The sequence below is a fragment of the Limanda limanda genome, chromosome 15 (genome assembly GCF_963576545.1).
Source record: "Limanda limanda chromosome 15, fLimLim1.1, whole genome shotgun sequence".
Lineage (NCBI taxonomy): Eukaryota > Metazoa > Chordata > Actinopteri > Pleuronectiformes > Pleuronectidae > Limanda > Limanda limanda.
The window spans coordinates 13,752,198-13,758,197 of NC_083650.1; positions in this window are offsets into that span (position 1 = coordinate 13,752,198).

Genomic DNA, 6,000 nt, shown 5'->3' on the forward strand with positions numbered 1-6,000 from the left:
GCGCCGTAAAAGAGTAGGCTGTATTGTCAGAGGAGCTGTAACCAAATATGCGTTGCACAACAAAGGGATAGGTGCCACAACGTGCAGATGCTGCAGGATAACTTTAAGAGACACTAGATTTTCTCTAGAGGTCGTTGTCACACACAAGCCAAAACGGATGGTGAGAAATGTCAGGGATTCCCAAGTTTGTGCATGCCTAGGATTCTACAAAGGAAACTGTAGAGTTTTTTCCTGATGTGTCTCATTATTTTAATAGGACAGTTTAAATAAACTTTACAGTGGAGGGTTAAGACTGAAACTGTGGAAATGTGATTTAGCATCTCGTGTTCATGTCGGTGTTGTTCACACAGTCCTGAAAATAGGTCTCCAAAAACGCACTGCATTGTGCACAGCTTGTGTGACAGAAGGACTGGAGGGCTGTTGGTAAAGTGCCTCAAAAGAAAGGACAGCTTTGCTCCAAATGTCTGACTGTCTTATATAAATTAGTGAGGTTCCACAATTAGAAGATTAATGACAGGTCTGCTCGTGTCTTAGTTTTTTATGAATAAGATTAAAAAAGATTATACCTTCTGGGGATAGAGAGAAACCAGTTTGTCACCATGATTATGCATCTCTTTAAAATAAATGTACAGATTACAACAACAATTTCTGAAGGTTCAATCACTCAAAGTGTTCTTATGAAAAAACACTTACAAAGCCTGTACCTTTATTGTGTGAAGAAGTAAAGCTACTGGGATAAGGGAATAAAAGATTCATTATATAAATTTGTTTCCCTTTCTTAATATTATAGTTTGAAATCACATTATGTCCAGTGCCAAATTTCATTTCCACCTACAGTGCATGGTTAAACAGACGATTGCTTTAGTTCCAACATCAGTACTTAGTTCTACAACGTACCGGAATTGCCATCACAGGGTTGTCCTTGAGTTTTCCTATCAACGTGAACCCATCCAGACTGACTTTTTGTAAGGTTGGGATGCTCTGAGACCCGATCATGACACAGTCCACGTAGAGGGTGACAGATCCTCTGCTGACATCCAGCAGTACTCTGTGCCACTGCTCATTAAAGAGGGAAGCCAGGGGACCAAAGACAATAGTCTGCCTCCTAGTGTCCAGTGCTGTGAAGGTAAACTCCACAGTCTTAGACTCCCCATTGAGTCTAACAGACAGCTGCTCAATGCCATTCACATCCTGCATCTGCCAGATATTCCAGTTTTTACTTATGGTGCTGGCACTCATTCGCAGCACAGCCACAAATGCAAACTCATCCGGCAGTCCGAGAGGATAAGCTGACCTGAAACGTATGAAACATCCAATTTACATCCTCAATACATAAAATGTTATTCGAATAAGAATTTATGAAGAGTATTTAAGATTAATTTTAGCCCATCATATAGACCTACAATAGCTCATTGAGAGATAGATATACTTATTCTGTTTATGAGAGTGAAATCATACATATCAACATTTAACATGTCATGTTTGTGTTGTTTAGTTCATTAGTTGATTTACAGAAAAAAAATGTGTCGTCACTTGTAAAAAGCCATCTTTGATGATCAGGACCATGGACAGGGTAAATTGGGGTTATACTAGTTCAGCCACTAGGGGTCAGACTACACTCACAATAGTAAATGCTGCTTACCTCGTGTTGATTCTGAAGTTGAACGCTGGGCCTATTTGATAAGCAACATGCTGAGGAGATGATCCAGGGACCTTTTTAACAGTGCCTCTTCTCGCCAGCTCAGCAATGTGGAACTGGGACATAATGTAAAATCCTGAGGTTACAGGGAACAGAAGATCAGATCAGGGGCGGTGCAACATTGTCATCATCTCTCTATTACACCAGACAATATATTGTACAGTTCGCCTGGCAATGAGATTACTTCAGAGCAATTAGATTCACTATTAGCCTCTTGTGAACGTTTGTCTTTTGACATGTCTCATTAGCCTTTTAGTGAATGTTAATTTACCAGCACTTAATGAGACCATAGCACTAGCTGAGTTGTTTCTAAACGGCTCTGGGAAATTTAAGAAACTGCTACAAGATGATCAGTTTCACAGTTTTTTCCAATTATTGATGTTAAAATTAATATTTTGTTTTATTCCCAAATTCCAAATTTAATGGATTGAAATGACTGTCATACATGTAGAGATGCAGATTTAACGTAAATCGGATAAATTAGTTTTTTTCCATTTATAATATATATAACAATAATGATAGGAAAGATAAAAAAAATTCTATATTTCTATATAGCAATATGCAGTTGTTAGCAGGGTCAATATCAAGATACTCAAAAGACAAACTAGGCTCAGTTTATGTGAATCCACCTGGGAAGCGATCCTCCCCGACGCTTATCTGAGGGCACATGGCCTGCTGCTCCAAATGTCTACTGACTTGAGATGAAAACCGCACAGCTGCAAGATGGGAACACAGAACAGCCCGTTAGTAGTCCAAGTGTGTGTGTGTGTGTGTGTGTGTGTGTGTGTGTGTGTGTGTGTGTGTGTGTGTGTGTGTGTTGTGGGGAGGGGATAAAAGCTCAGTGTTTGGAGAGCTGCATCACTGCCTTGAATAAATATTAGGCCATCCCTCACTGTTTGTGGTTGTCTCTTTAACACTTGAGCTCTAGATTAGCCCGTTCTTGCACATCTGGGCAGGAAGTTAGAGGTCTTTATCCAGCTTGAATAAATGGTTCACGGACAAGAGACTCTTTCATGTCTCCAATTTACATTTACACCTGTATTTTATATATAAATAATGTTACCCAGGGCATAAACTGTCATATCACACTGTGATGATTTGACGACATTGTATTTTTTCCATGCATTTTACCTTTCAGCTCAAAATTGAATCAATACACAGCTGGACCCCCCCAAACACAACAACATGCTTCTACACTAGCTCACACAGGAATGTCATGATATATATATAATGGCAGCAGTGTGTACAAACCTCTATTAACGCCTAGTGGAAAAAAATAATCTATGATATAACAAGCTCTTTCTAAAAATGAATACCAAGTAGCGACCAAAAGGTTATGCAACGAGACTCAGCTATTGAAGCTACACAGAGCTCATAATGTATTTATGGATAAGAAAAAGAAAAAAAGCCCTATTATTCAATATTTCATGAAGAACATATGTCACAACACAGCAAAGAGGAGCAGGAGTAACAATGAACCATTAGGGCCGTCATTAACATAAAGCCCATAGCATTGACAGTGATCATTGGCATGCAAGTGAACTCACCTTTGCAGCAATGCACTGCACTGATCATATTTCACATCAACAATGAAGTTTTTTTGAAAAGTAGATATTCACATTGTTTTGTTATCCTTGTCTCACTGCGGCACACAACTTACTCTGAGAATGAAGTCCTGTGCAGAGATACTGGGGGATCACATAGCAGCAGCACAACGAGTACAGGAGGATGTTTCTGCAATGCAATCAGAAATAGTTAATATCGATTCGCAATGCAACTGAGTGAGTATAATTAATTGCATGGTACTACCTTTTGACTCCACCCATTTCATAGCTTGATCTGGAAATAAACAGACCAAAAAAAACAAACACCTGCGGCCGGATGTTTCCTTCAAATTGTGTTCCAGGAGAGATGGTGTACAGCTGCTCCAGTAGCTGGAGTGAAACGCTCCAGGTCACACTGCGGGGGGTTCTTATAGGCCTCACTGTTGTGGTTTATTTGGGGGAGTGACTCAGGAGAACCCACAGTGTCAACTCTGCATTCCACTGGAGCTCTCCTGCACCCACCTTGGATTCAACGTTCAAGCACACAATAAGAGCCATATCTCATTTCTACCTCTCTTTGAGAGTGACAATGTTACCCTGTGGTGGCTTTATTTGCTCCCGACCCTGGGATGGTCATTTTCTGTGATCTCTATGGTTGCATGGTATTTAGACAGCATTGTTTGCAAAGGCAGTCAAACTGAGATCCAAGAGACGCTAAGTGTGGTGGGGTTGTGCTTGTGCTTGAGCTGGGAGGCCAGAGGCTGAAAAAAACATCTTATTTTTTATTTATGAAGTAATATCGAAATATGTGTATTTTATGTATTTAATGTTTTACTCAGAAAGCTGATTTTAAGACCTACCCCCCTTTCCTCCCCGTCCCCTGCTATTTATCACTTCAAATTATAAATTGATTGGTGCAACTTGAAATGCACCAATATGTTAGAGTGGACTTATTACAGCCTGAACTCACTGCTCAGACTGCAGAGAACAGCACTACAGCCCTCAGGGTTGGCAGGTTGTGTTAAGCCTGTTCACAACAGGCCTGGGGACTCAGGCATAGACACAGACAAGGGGAACAAAACAAAAAACATTATACAGTAAAGCATATCAGAGACACAAATCTACAAGGACTTACCCAATAAAACCTAGAGAACAGTGATCATCCTTCATCACTGCTCACTTCAACCGGCTCAAAACAGGTGACATCAGGGGCGGCTCCTGGTACAGACGACATAGGCGGTTGCCTAGGGTGAAAAATGCCGAGAGGGCGGCACAAGAGACTGAATTATCATGATGTGTCACATGCAATGTAAAACAATATATTAACGTCACACCATCATCCTCTAACCCCGGGACGCACCGGAGATAGAAGTGCCGCGAAAAGCGGTCCGCCTCATTTCCTCGCCCATGTTCGCACCGGCAGCGTAATGCGGGGAAGAACCGGGAAGCGCCGCGGCCACACAAACTCATGGGTAAGTTTGGCAGGCTGTCATGTTGGCAGGACTTAAACCACCTATTCATTGCACAATATCTAATGATATGTAGAAAATGAACCTTAATCATTTCAAATTAAATATAAAAAAAACCAAATTAAATTAAATTAAATAAAAAAAATTAAATTAAATTAAATTTAAAAAAAAAAAAAAAAAAAACTGCGCGCGCACATCCTGCGCAGAAGACCATTGCACACATCCTGCGCAGAAGCCCAATGCGCAGGAATTGGGCGCGCAGGTTTTTTGTTATTTTTTTATTTATTTAATTTTATTTGTATTTGTATTTTTTTCATATTTAATTAATTTAAATTTACATAGTGTAATATATTTTGCAATTAATAGGTGATTGAAATCCTGCCAATTTTTAGAGTTCAGTATATTGCCGGCACGAAGATAAGAAAGATTGGGGATCGAACACGCGACCTTCGAGTTGACGAAGTACCACTCTAACCAACTGGCCAAACCGCCTGTTGATTCCCCTGAGGGACTAAGCACCCTAAGAAGATGGTCTGAGGTGACAGACTCCGGTTAGAGTCAATGATGAATCAAAAAAAGATTAAATTATCAGGTGCACAATTCAGAAAGCACCGCAAAGTAGAGGAGGAGAAGAAAGAACAATATAGAGGTAAGAATCACCCCGATTGTGGACATCATTATTGTTTATTTTTGTCGACATGACATGTTATGCTATCAGTACAGCTGATTTCAGACTATTTATATTTTTGTCATATATTTTTATTGTTTTTCATAGCTTACAATTTTGTCTGCCTGTGTGTGCATCTGTATACAGTCCAAAAGTTATTGTGCTGGATGCATGACAGTTTGCGTGTGTATGTTGGGGGGCGCCAATTTGAAATCTGGCCTAGGGTGCCAACATTGCCAGGGCCGGCCCTGGGTGACATACAATGTGCGACACGACTTGAATACATAAATAATTATAATATAGAATATGATAAAGAATCCAGACGTTTTGTATAATCCAAGTCCAGAAATGTAAAATAATGATGACAATGATGATGATGAATTATATTCATTATTGACGGAATAATAATGATAATAAAAATAGGATTATTATTATTATTGTTCTTGTTAACATTATTGTTATTATCATTATTAATATTGTCATCATAACTGTGTATCCTTGTCTTCAGTGTCTCGTTTGCACGCAGTTCCTTGTGCTTGTGGCGTCAGCTGCGTCTGTGCAGGAACGCGCAGTTGAATGCTCGGGAGCGCGCAGCTGGAGCAGCTCCTGCTGTCAGCTCCT